Source organism: Zea mays, chromosome 6, assembly GCF_902167145.1.
Source record: "Zea mays cultivar B73 chromosome 6, Zm-B73-REFERENCE-NAM-5.0, whole genome shotgun sequence".
Classification (NCBI taxonomy): domain Eukaryota; kingdom Viridiplantae; phylum Streptophyta; class Magnoliopsida; order Poales; family Poaceae; genus Zea; species Zea mays.
In genome coordinates, this window is record NC_050101.1 from 150,638,572 (window position 1) to 150,652,238 (window position 13,667).

Genomic DNA, 13,667 nt, shown 5'->3' on the forward strand with positions numbered 1-13,667 from the left:
AGACAACCATACCTAGAGACTATCCAACTAGTCCAAATCATGAAACATGGTTTTTTATTTCCTTCAACTCATATTCCTTCTCTAGCTCAAACGGCTCCAAATGAGTGGTATTTTGAAACTAAGTTTTCCAACTTTTCTAGATGTACCAGATAAGTTCTTAGGGGTGAACTTAGCCAAAGTGTTGAACTACCGCTAATTCCTCTTTTTCATGCGTTACCCTAACATGCAGGATTTAAGCTGTTTTCTGACTTAGAAGCATATTGGTTTATTGGTTGATCTTATGAACATGTAAATATACACTTGGCAAACTAGTTAGTCCAAATAATTATAAAGATCATCAAGCACCAAACAAGTGTAGAAATGGATCAGGCCCCATTTCCCTTTCACAAATTGAATGACTTCAATTTGGTATCAATTCAAACTGGTATTAGCTTGTTATCTCTCAATTGGTACCTATTATTATGCTTTCTCCATGCATCATATAAATTAAACTCCCTTTTGTGCACTATTTTGCCGATTATGTATATGATTTTCCATCCACTATATGTATGCATATAATTAGGGGGAACTTAGTGTAAGTAATGTGAGAGCCATTTTTTGTGATCAATTCCCTTCCACATACAAAATATTACAAAACTTGACCATCCCTTGTTCTATTAATGAATCTTTTTTAGGTGTTTGATTCCAAAGGCACATAATTTGGACGACCAAAAGCAACCCCTACCTATAGTAAATACTAATATTACAAATTCAAAACAAATTCAAGCCTATAAGTGGTATCTATTGTGGGAGATTGCAAGAAAGTCGAGAAATTCCATCTTTTGGGAATCGATCCAAGAAAGGGAACAAGTGGATTATGGAGTTAGGAGGAGACGTAAGTCCACAATACCACATCAGTGGACATTAATAAGGGAAAGATAAGTATCACTTATTTTCTTAAAGTGGTTTTCTTTAGCATGATATGCATTGTATCCTAGCAAGTAGATTGCATTTTTATTTTTATATTTACTATTTACTTGCTTTGGTTGTGTCATCATCAAGCACCAAAAAGGGGATATTGTAATGAAAATGGATCCTATGGACTATTTAAGTTTGATTTTAGTGTTTGATGATCATCATGATCATTTGTATTAATGTTATTTTATTAGTGTTTTTGAATATAATTCAAAGGTCACAAAGTTAATTGGACTTAGGCAAAGTGGTGATCTAGATGATGAACACCCCAGAAAATATAGAAGATGTGTTGAAGATCTTCAAGAACACGCAAGGGTCCAAAACACAAAAATGGAAGAAGCTCGGATGAAGACATGCAAAGAAATAGAGTTAGTTTGTGCTACACAATAGCATTAGACCTATCCAGTATACTTAATAGGAGCATCTAATGCCATTATATGCAATGTGCGAGAGCTATAACATCCTACCATGTATGTTATAACACCGGACACCTCAATGGATGGGGATTCTAGAGAGGATGCAAAACAAGGTGGAGATGGCTGTAATGCATTGAACATGTCTGGTATTACACAAGATGTCACACCAAACATCTAGATCTCTAATGATCAACAATGGCTAGCACCCATTGGCTAGTTGACATGGCCTCACTAGACATGCCTAGTGGGTGCACAATGTTATTGTGTAGCCTCCAATAGCTACTTTGCAATGAGGGCTACATACACCAGCCAACATAATCCATCCTGTCGGTACCCTGGAACAGGGGTACCCCTTACTACAGTATGAAGACGCGGTGCCCGCGCGGCTATCTCTAGTCGCGTGGTAAACAGCACCCGACCCCGCCACGTGGACGGCTCTAGGGCCGCCACATGGCCAGAGAAGACAATATCCTCCAAGGTATCAACGGTGGGTCCGGACCCCCATGGGAAGGTGTAGGACCCCTGCATACACGGATCGGACCTCAGGGCATGGTCCAGGACCTCCGCAGGTACAAACCGGACCCCGGGACAGGTCCCGGACCTCTCTGCGTGGGGTCCGGGCCACTCACAGCGGGGTCTCGAGATTCCGAGACAAGAAATACCTAGGCCTTAATCAAGGACAGGCGGGGGTCCGGTGCTGACACATGTCCGGACCATACCGTGTGCGCTCCCGCTCCCCGCTCAGGCGGAGACCCGATGCTGCCACGTGGCCTACTGCCCGTGACGTAAGCCAGCGGGCGGAGCCTGACGTAAGGCCTCTGAGCCGCATGGCCTCTGCATTTAATGCGGATAAGGCGCGCCGTCTGTCCATTCCACTGGCAGGCGATGTACCGCCTCAACATTTATGAGCCCTGTCCACTCCACTGGCAGACGATGTGCCGCCTCGGCATTTAATGTGCTCTATCCACTCCGCTAACGGGTGGCGACCAGGCCACTCTACGGGCGGCGTGCCTGTCCATTCCGTTGGCAGGCAGTACGCCCGTGTTGTGGCATACGCTGTGCTCATCATGGCTCGTGCGTTACTGAGGAAGCAGCCGTGAGATATTAATACTATATGGACTACGGACATTATGGCGCTCGGAGATCTTCTGGGCGACACTGGCATTGGATACTTCTATATGTATTCCCTCCGTTTTGCCCCTAGGCCCACATGTCGGGGCCCAGCACCCTTGTACGTGCCCCCCTTGAGCTATAAAAGGGAGGGCACATGGCGCTACAAGAAAGGACCCAACTTAGGCTCAAGCTCACTAAAAGGGAAATAGGGTCAAACCTTTTCCTAAATAATTTTGGTGGTTGAATTGCCCAACACAAATAATTGGACTAACTAGTTTGTTCTAGATTATACATTCTACAGGTGCCAAAGGTTTAACACAAACCAGCAAAAAGAACAAGATAGGCTTCAAAAGAAAGGAGCAAAAAGGAAACTGAAGTGTGCCCTGGTCTGGCGCACCGGACTGTCCGGTGCACCACCGGACAGTGTCCGGTGCACCAGGGTGAATCAACTCAAACTCCTCAGCTTCGGGTTTCCTAGGCACAGCTCCGCTATAATTCACCGGACTGTCCGGTGTGCCACCGGACTGTCTGGTGCACCAGCGGAGCAACGACTATCTGTGTGCAACGGTCGACTGTGACGGATGAATAGTGCAGCACAGTACTGCGACAGAAGTCAGAGCAGCAGATCAGAGAGGCACCGGACTGTCCGGTGCCACATGAGGACAAAGCCTCCAACGGTCGACCAGCTCCAAGCCCTAACGACAGAGTGGCGTGGCGGCGCACCGGACGCGCACCGGACAGTGTCATATCTCTTGAGCTTACTTATGAAAATCTACAAGAGAGTAAGTGCTTGTGTTACTAATGTCATATCTCTTGAGCTTACTTATGAAAATCTACAAGAGAGTAAGTGCAAGCCACAAGCCTCAAGGGTTTCTCTTCACCCAAAGGAAGAAAGGTAAAAGCAAAGGTATGGGAACTCATCTTCTTAAACAAATATAGTTCCCATCAATGGTTATTTACTCTAACTTATTCTACCTATGTGAAGAATAGATTCTTTATTGGACCAAAGTCAGCTAGATGTGCATTCAATCTCATTCTCATAAATGCACTTGTCCATTAGAATCGAATTCATGCCTTTGCTATATTTGTTCTCATATTGATATGCTTTTAAGTTATGATAATAAATTCAATATGAAGAAGTAACTTTCCTATGATTGATCAAAATGTTTAAAAATTGCATATTCCTCTTTTCTAATGGTGTGCATTAATGTTAAGGATTTTACTTCATGACTGTGTAACTTATGAATGATGAATTGTTTATATTTCTAAAAGAAATCATTCTTCATCATATACTCCCTTGTGCTTTTAACATCCCTCTTGAGTATTTTCAATAAGTTTGGAAGGAAAAAGAGACAAATGCAAAGGGAGGACACTCAAATGAAAAAGGAAGACATCAAGAACAACAACACCTACTTGGACAATAAGATCCTCAAAACAATCAATGGTGTGGTTGTAAGCATTCTAAATCTTTTTCATTGAGAGAATACTAGGCATAAGTTGTTCATTGCAAATTTTACATGCCTTGATCAAGATGTTCACAGAATTGCCCTTTTTCGTTAAAAGAGAAGTGCATTCAAATTCTTGATGCATACCTTTAGGGGGAGCTTCATTTCTATATCTTGATCATATTGAGACTAACATTTTCTCTTAGTAATCTCATAAAGTCTCAAGTATGAGAATAAGTTTCTCATGAAGTATGCTGCTACATTTCAATCCAACTTGGTAAAATAATGTCACCTTTATCAAGGATTGTAACTCTCACTGTTAAAGTAGCATATTTACTGGATTCTCCTAGTTTAAGCTTGTTTGATAATCTAATGCATATGTTGTTCTTTTGATCGCATCTGTTATTTGTTTGATTATTGAATAACTTCAATTAACACTTATGTTTCTTAGTGCCTCATATAATTTCAATCGATATCTCTCTTGATATGCACTAAGTTAAAAGGAGAATTCATGATACATTTATGCAATTTGTGATCTACTTGATATATTATAACAATGACTTAGAAAAGGATCACTAGTTGTAGAACCCTCTCTTGTGCAAAATATTTCCATACACTGTCTTGAATATAGGTCCTAAGCAACTAAGACTAAGGACAAAGCACAATGAAGAGAGCGTCTCTATGTGAAGGTACAAAAGGGTAAAACTACTTCCTCTTCTATACATTCCTTGCACATCTTATATAAAAGGAAGAGAAAGCATGTCTATGCATATCCCTGCTTCATACCTAGTTTAACCTCTCAAAAATTTCATTCCGGCATCTATGCATTTTTGTTAAAACTAGGTGAAGTGATTTTATTGTCAAAGAGCTTAAAGCTTAACCTTGTAACGAGGACAAGCTACCTTTGTTTCAAAGGTGGAGGGTCCTTACGTCTCTTTGAAATCCTTAAGGGTAATTACTTAAAATGTTTTCAACATGCTTTCATAAGTGCATAGTCTGTCATGAGCATCATACTTTTATTATGACACATTGCACTTCACAGTTTCTATGATATAGATATGTTCTTGTTAACCTAATTATGTGCACTTGGCATTTAAGGCCAAAACCTGTATTCCTCTCCAGGCACATATTTAGGGGGAGCGATCTATATTGTATAGAAATATTTACGCTTAATTGACATATCCTTCTAACCATGTCTCTTTCCTTTGGTACATTTGCATCTTTCCTATCTATCTTGTGCCAAGGCTAAGACTAATATGTTTCCATGAGTATCTTGTGTATTAAGTCTTAGATTGAAAGGGAAATGGAGTATTCGGCAAAGACATCGCTTCCACTCTACACCATCGGTATTATCTATCCTTTGTCGGTATTCCGCCATCTCTCAAAATTGGTATAATCTTCACTCATATTCATTTGTACCACTAGGGGAGAAAGTAATAAGGGCTCTAAAGACTCTGTTTTTGGCGATTAATGCCAAAAGGGGAGAGAGTATTAGCCCAAAGCAAAAGGATCGCACCACCATGCCAATTTCAAAAAAATTCGAACCAAGTTTAAGTTTTTGGGATGTTCTTCAATTGGTATCTTTGATGTTAGTACTTCTCTAAGAAATTCTATCTCATTTTGGTATCTATATTTTAAAGGAGGAGTTTTTCAAAATAGGTATCTAAAATATTTGATCTTCTTTCAAATAGAAAAACCCTCTTGAACACTAAGAAGAGAATTTAATCTAGGGGGAGTTTTGTTTAGTCAAAGGAAAAGCATTTGAAACAGGGGGAGAAAATTTCAAATCTTGAAAATGCTTCTCGAAATCTTATTCATATACCTTTGACTATTTGCAAAACGACATTGAAAAGAATTTCCAAAAGAATTTGCAAAAACAAAACATGCGGTGCAAGCGTGGTCCAAAATGTTAAATAAGAAGAAAGCAATCCATACATATCTTATAAAAGTTTAAATTGGTTTAAATTCCAAGCAACCTTTGCGCTTACCTTATGCAAACTAGTTCAATTCTGCATTTATATATTTGGTTTGGTTTGTATTGGCATCAATCACCAAAAAGGGGGAGATTGAAAGGGAAATAGGGTCAAACCTTTTCCTAAATAATTTTGGTGGTTAAATTGCCCAACACAATAAAATTGGACTAACTAGTTTGCTCTAGATTATACATTCTACAGGTGCCAAAGGTTCAACACAAACCAGCAAAAAGAACAAGATAGGCTTCAAAAGAAAGGAGCAAAAAGGAAACCGAAGTGTGCCCTGGTCTAGCGCATCGGACTGTCCGGTGCACCAGGGTGAATCAACTCAAACTCCTCAGCTTCGGGTTTCCCAGGCGCAGCTCCGCTATAATTCACCGGACTGTCCGGTGTGCCACCGGACTGTCCGGTGCACCAGCAGAGCAACGGCTATCTGCGTGCAACGGTCGACTCTGACGGATGAACAGTGTAGCATAGTACCGCGGCAGAAGTCAGAGCAGCAGGTCAGAGGGGCACCAGACTGTCCGGTGTGACACCGGACTGTCCGGTGCCACATCAGGACAAAGCCTCCAACGGTCGACCAGCTCCAAAACCCTAACAACAGGGTGACATGGCGGCGCACCAGACACTGTCCGGTGGCGCACTGGACTGTCCGGTGCGTCCATCGCCAGCAGCCTTCTCTAACGGCTACAATTTGGTTGGTGGCTATAAATACCACCCCAACCGGCCACTTCAAGGTGTGGGGGCCCAAGCAACATTCCAAGTCATATAGTTGACATATCCAAGCCCTCCCAACCACCTCTATTCATTGATCCATCCTATACACAAGATTTAGACCACTACAACCCACACAAGTGCCACAAAAGAGAGAGCAAGCAAAAGAAAGCTTCTCGTGTGAGTTTAGCACTAGTGCCTTGTGAGATTCATTGAGAGAGTATGTGTGCTACATCTTGCGTTCATTGGTGCGTGGAGTTTTGACTCCCATTGAACTTCCTCTAAAGTTTTGGAGGCTTGTAAAGCTAGCAAGAGACACCTAAGTGTGTGGTGATCCTTGCGGGGTCTTAAGTGATCCTTGAGAAGAAGAAGAGCTCTCCGGTCTTGGGGATAGATAGAGAGAGGGAAAGGGTTGAAAGAGACCCGTCCTTAGTGGACTCCTCAACGGGGACTAGGCTTTGAGGGCCGAACCTCGGTAAAACAAATCACCCGTGTCTCTTGTGTTTATTGCTTGTGATTTGTTTGTTTTCCCTCATTCTAAGTTCTCTTGCACTATTCTTTGCTAATATTATTTGGTATTGCTTCAAGTTAAATTCTCATCTAGTGAAGCAACGCCTTGCAAGAAAGAACTTGTGTTATTGCTCTTCTTATCTAAGCCCTCTTGCTTTATTCTCCATTGACCTATTAGTTGTATTGATTTATCAATTCCGCATTATTTGAAAGCAATACTCTTTATAAGCAAATGACTTAGTTTTTATACTCCGATAATTGTGTATCTTGTTCTAACCACTAATCAAGGGATCTAGTTGGGGTGTAAAGTTATAATTTTCAGGTTTCGCCTATCCACCCCCCTCTAGGCGACTTTCACTCACTTAGACTCTCAAGCTCTCAAGCTCAATACATCACACAGTGGAGTAGGGTATTACGCTCCGGCGTCCCGAACCACTCTAAATCCTTGTGTGTTCTTGTGTTCTTCTCGTTTCCACCTAACAGGCAAAACGCTTAGGCCCCTCCTCATTTTAGGATTTAGGGCGGGTGCGTTCTGCCACCTGGCTGAAGAATTCCCTCTCTAACATTTGGCGCGCCAGGTAGGGGCTTAGGCTTTAGGTTTTTGCTTGGTCTTCTGCTCGACATCATGGTCCACATCGTCGAGCACCAAGATTTCGTGCCCGAGGACTTCATGCTGGAGGAGGAGGCTGCCTTTTCCACATTGCGGGACACCAACCTCCCTGCGCCTGGTGCAGCCGCTGTGGTGCACTCCGCGCGGCAACACACTCCCGCGCAAACGTCTAGAGCGACTAGGGCAGCGACTAGGGCGCTGTCCGCGGCTAGAGAGTTGTTGTGTCACCCTCCTAGCTCCACGGCCTCGCCAGGAGCCATGAAGTAGTGGCGTGACGACGTCGACCGTCTGCTCGGCATGGCACACTCTGGCTCAACCAGGCCCAGGCCTCGGTCATCTCGGTGTCAACATGAGGCGTCGACATCAGTGCGCTCCCCCTCGGTGAGGGCTGCGCCGACTGAAAACCTGCGGGCGCAGCTCAACCGCCGGCGTACGGGAGAGGACGCTCTAGTCTCTCTGGAGAGGTCTAATGACCTGCAGACAGAACTCAACCGCAGACGTGCGGGTGAGGATGCCCGTGTATCTCTAGAGAGGGCGTGTGAGCGCCGACAAAACGTCGAGGGTCGCAACCTCAATTACGACTTCGTTGCGGTAGCACCGCAGACCCCAACGGGCACCTGGATCCAAGCGGGTGTTCCATTGGCCGGCGTGGGCTGCGCCGCACTAGCGGATCATCTCCGCGCGACGACCTGGCCATCCAAGTTCTGACCACACCTGCTAGAGAAGTACGACGGTACGTCAAACCCGTCGGAATTCTTGCAGGTTTACGTCACCGCCATTACGGCAGTAGGTGGAGACACCGTCGTAATGGCAACATACTTCTATGTTGCCTTGTCTGGGCCGACCCGAACTTGGCTCATGAACCTTGCCCCAGGATCGATCTACTCCTGGGAAGAGCTCTGCGTGAGGTTCGTAGCGAACTTCACCAGCGCTTATCAGCAGCATGGCGTGGAGGCCCATCTCCACGCAGTGAGGCAGGAGCCTGGAGAAACTCTCCGGGCGTTTATCTCCCGCTTCACCAAGGTACGAGGCACTATTCCTCGTATTTCAGATGCTTCCATCATCACCGCTTTCTGCCAGGGAGTGCGTGATGAAAAGATGTTGGAGAAGTTAGCCACGCACGACGTGGAAACTATCACCACACTCTTCGCTCTGGTCGACAAGTGTGCCAGGGCTGCCGAGGGCCATGCATGGCACTCGGCACCACGGACCGGGGTCACCCAGACGGGTGGCTCGGGTGCCATCTCCCAAGACGGCAAAAAGAAGAAGAAGAAGAACCGCGGCCACGAGAAGCCGCAGATTGCCGCTCTGATCGTCGCAGCGACGGCTGGGGACTGGAGCGAGCGCAACAAGCGCCCAAGGTCGCAGGGTGGAAATAGCGGCACATGCCCTGTGCACCCCAACAGTCACCACAGCGCCTCGGAGTGCCGCGAGATAATCAAGCTCGTGAAGCGCACCAGCGAGCGGCGTGAGCAGTCCTCCAAGGATGGCTCCCCACCCCGTCGCTGGCCTGGCAAGGAGAGGGTCGACGACGGCGAGGTAGCCGCGGGGGAACGAGAGCTCAGGTATCAATCACCCGAGGGGGACCTCAAGGACGTCTTCACTGGAGACTCCGACTCCGGTGATGACGACGACCGCCGCAAGAAACTGTACGTGATGTACGGCGGGAGCTGGGAGCTCTCCTCCCGCGGGAACGTCAAGTCTCTGTGTCGAGAGGTCCTTTCGGCGGTCTCGGGGGTCTCGAAGGCTGCTCCGCATCAGCGGTGGAGGAGCACCACTATCTGCTTCATGGCATCCGACTGCCCCGAAAACATAGCAGAGGCCGGTGTACTACCGCTCCTGTCATCGCCAACATGCGGATGCACCATGTTCTGATTGACGGAGGGGCCGACCTCAACGTCATCATTCATGCTGCATTCAAGCAGCTGCAGATCCCAGGGTCCTGGCTAGGACACTCTCGCCCATTCTCCAGAGTGGGCCCACAACCGGTGTATCCCCTTGGGAGCAACGCACTCCCGGTTACATTCGGGACCGAGGAGAACTTCCGCACGGAGAACGTCGTGTTCGACGTCGCGGAGGTTAACCTCCCCTTCAACGCCATCATCGGCAGGCCGACCCTGTACCGGTTCATGGCCATTGCCCATGACGGGTATTTGGTCCTCAAGATGTTGTCTCCGGCCGGGGTCCTCACCGTGCAGGGCGACCGCGCTGCTACGCTTGCGGCTGTGGAAAAGTTGCACGCCCTAGCGGCAGAAGCTGCTCGCCCAGACGACGGAGGGAGGAACCCCTCGACCTCTGGTACCAAGGCGCCTACCAAGTGCCGAAGGTGCGACCATCCGGAGCAGACGATGTCCCCGTCAAGGCCGTCCAACTCAGTGCGGGTTCCTCCCAGACCACTCGCATTACGGGTGATCTGGAGGAAAAATAGGAACTCGCGCTCGTCGCCTTCCTCCAGGCAAATGCCAACGTATTCGCATGGGAGCCGTCGCAGATGCCTGGGATCCCCAGGGAGGTGATTGAGCACCATCTGAAGATCAACCCTGACGCCAGGCCGGCAAGTCAGAAGCCTCGCAGACAGTCCGTCGAGCGGCAGGACTTCATCCGAAAGGAGGTCCGGAAGCTGCTAGACGCCGGCTTTATCAAAGAGGTCCATCACCCAATGTGGCTGGCCAATCAGTCATTGTCCCCAAGGCGAATGGGAAGCTTCGGATGTGCATCGACTACACCAGCCTTAACAAGGCTTGTCCCAAAGACCCGTATCCACTTCCGCGAATAGATCAAATCATGGATTCCACCTCCGGGTGCGACCTTTTGTCTTTCTTAGATGCTTACTCTGGTTTCCATCAAATCAAGATGTCTAGGGAAGATAGGAAGCATACCGCTTTTGTAATAGTGGATGGGCTTTACTGCTATGTCGTGATGCCCTACGGTCTGAAAAACGCCTTGCCAACATTTGTGCGGGCGATGAGTAAGACTTTCGGGGACCTGATCAGGGACAAGGTGGAAGTATACGTCGATGACATCATAGTCAAGACCAAGAGAGGGTCGACCCTAGTGGAATACTTGACCCTGGTTTTCGACAGGCTACGGGCAACCCGCACAAAGCTGAACCCGGACAAGTGCGTCTTTGGTGTCTCCGCAGGGAAGTTGCTGGGATTCCTAGTTTCGTACCGGGGCATTGAGGCAAACCTAGAGAAAATCAAGGCAATTGAAGCAATGCGGCCCCCAGCCCGTATCAAGGATGTCCAGAAGCTTGCAGGGTCATTAGCCACCCTTAGTCGCTTCATTTCGAGGCTGGCTGAGAGGGCGCTGCCTTTCTTCAAGCTGTTGCGGAAGTCCAGTCCATTCTCTTGGACCGAAGAGGCGGAACAAGCCTTCCAAGAGTTGAAGCAGCAACAGGTGTCCCTACCAATACTGGTAGCCCCAGAGCCTGGGGAGCCGCTACATTTATACATCGCGGTGGCTGAAGAAGTATTGAGCATGGTGCTAGTCGTCGAGAGGACGGCACAAGAAAACCAGGAACCTGAGGGCTCCGGACTGGCTACAGGGGTCCGGACCATTCAGAAGTCGGTCTACTACGTCAGCGAGGTCCTCCATGAGGCAAAGACCAGGTACCTTAAGACGCATAAGCTTCTCTATGTTGTGCTTGTTGCGTCCAGGAAGCTGCGCCACTATTTCCAGGCACACAGGGTCATGGTGGTGACCTCCTTTCCATTAAGGGCCACCCTCCACAACTCTAACGCCACAGGCAACATCGCCAAGTGAGCAGCGGAGCTCGCTGAGTTCCAACTGGACTTCCAGCCTCGCCACGCCATCAAGAGCCAGGTCCTGGCTGACTTCATCATGGAGTGGACGCCTCCCCCAAGTGCTCCTGGGGGTCTGAATCCTGACTCGGGCCCCACACGTGCGGAGCCAGGGGTCCGGTCTTCACCGAGCCCCACTGGACACTCTTCTTCGATGGATTCGCCCGTCAGCAAGTTGGCGGGGCTGGAGTGGTCCTCATTGATCCAAGCGGAGATCAAGTGAAGTACATGGTGCACCTTGAGTTCAAGGCCACCAACAACATGGCGGAGTACGAAGCATTGATCTTTGGCTTGTCGGTGGCCCTATCCCTAGGGATCCGCCAGCTTCTGGTGAAGGGGGACTCCCAGCTGATCATCAAACAAGTCCGCGGGGAGTGTAGCTGCAACGAGCCAAGGCTCGCAGTGTACCTACTTCACGTGAGGAAGCTGGAAAAGGACTTCACTGCCCTGGAACTGCAACACGTTCCTCGGGCTGACAACTCGGCGACAGATGACCTCTCCGTGAAAGCATCAACTTGGGCACCCGTGCCTGAGGGCGTCTTCGAAATACGGCTGCTAAGACCCACCGCCCAGCCGGCCGAGCTGAGCGAAGGGGGCGAGACTAGCACCTCGAAGCTAGCGGTCCTGGTGGCGTCCCATCTACCGAACCCACCGAAGACCGTTTGTGCTATAGGAAATCCTGCCAGACCCTTAGCGCCACAGTCAATATCTCGGAGTGGTCTCGATGCATGGATCTCTGAGATCCGGGACTACCTGAAGGAAAATATCCTTCATGAAGACCATGTGTCCGCAGAGCGCATAGTGCGGTTGGCTAAACGCTACACGGTGGTGGAAGGGGATCTCTACCGCCGTGGCACCAACGACATTCTCATGCGGTGCATTACCCAGGAGGAGGGTCATGAGTTGCTCACGAAGATCCATGGAGGAGAGTGCGGAAGTCATTCATCATCCCGCACACTGGTCGGTAAGGCCTTCCGGCATGGCTTTTATTGGCCAACCGCTCTCCAGGATGCAGCTGAGATGGTAAAGTCCTGCAAGGCGTGCCAATTCCACGCAAAGCAGATACACACACCAGCTCAGGCTCTGCAGATGATTCCACCCTCCTGGCCATTCGCTGTATGGGGGTGGATATCTTGGGACAATTCCCCAGGGCCGTCGGCGGGTACCGGTTCCTCTTCGTCGCCATCGACAAGTTCATAAAGTGGCAGACGCCAGCCATGTGGTCAATATCACCCAGGGTGCTGTTGTCGCTTTCCTCAAATCGATCGTCTGTAGATTTGGGGTCCCAAGCTGTATCATTACGGACAACGGGACCCAGTTTACAAGTCAGATCTTCCAGGAGTATTGTGAGGACATCGACACCCAGCTCTGCTTTGCGTCCGTGGCTCACCCAAGGAGCAACAACCAAGTGGAGAGGGCAAACACAGAGATCCTCAGGGGACTCAAGACACGCACCTACGACTGCCTGAAAAAGCATGGTGCAAATTGGGTCAACGAGCTTCCGTCCGTACTGTGGGGAAACCGGACCACACCCAGCCGAGCTACCGGTGAGACCCCGTTCTTCCTGGTCTACGGGGCCGAAGCCTGCCTTCCCCCGGAAATCATTATGGACTCCCCATGGGTCTAGGCGTTCGATGAGTCTATGCAGGAACAACTACGGCATGAGGACATGGACTTCATCGACGAGCGCAGATGGCAAGCGGCGATCCGAAATGCACGGTACAACCAAGCGCTCAGGCGCTACCACCAACGGTTCGTGCATAGTAGGAAGCTCGGGGTCGGGGACCTAGTCCTAAGGCGAGTACTGAACCGAGAGGGGCTCCACAAACTCTCCCCCAGCTGGGAAGGACCCTTCAAGGTGATGGAAATATGCCGACCCGGGTGTGTTCGCCTTGCTACAACTGAAGGAGAGCCTCTTCTCAATCCCTGGAACATAGAGCATCTCCGTAAGTTTTTCCCATAGAAACAAGCCTGGGGATTCAGCTTTCTTACTTTGTAACTGATAGTCGCCTAGAGGGGGGGTGAATAGGGCGAAACTGAAATTTACAAATATAAACACAACTACAAGCCGGGTTAGCGTTAGAAATAAAAACGAGTCCGCGAGAGAGGGTGAAAACAAATCGCAAGCG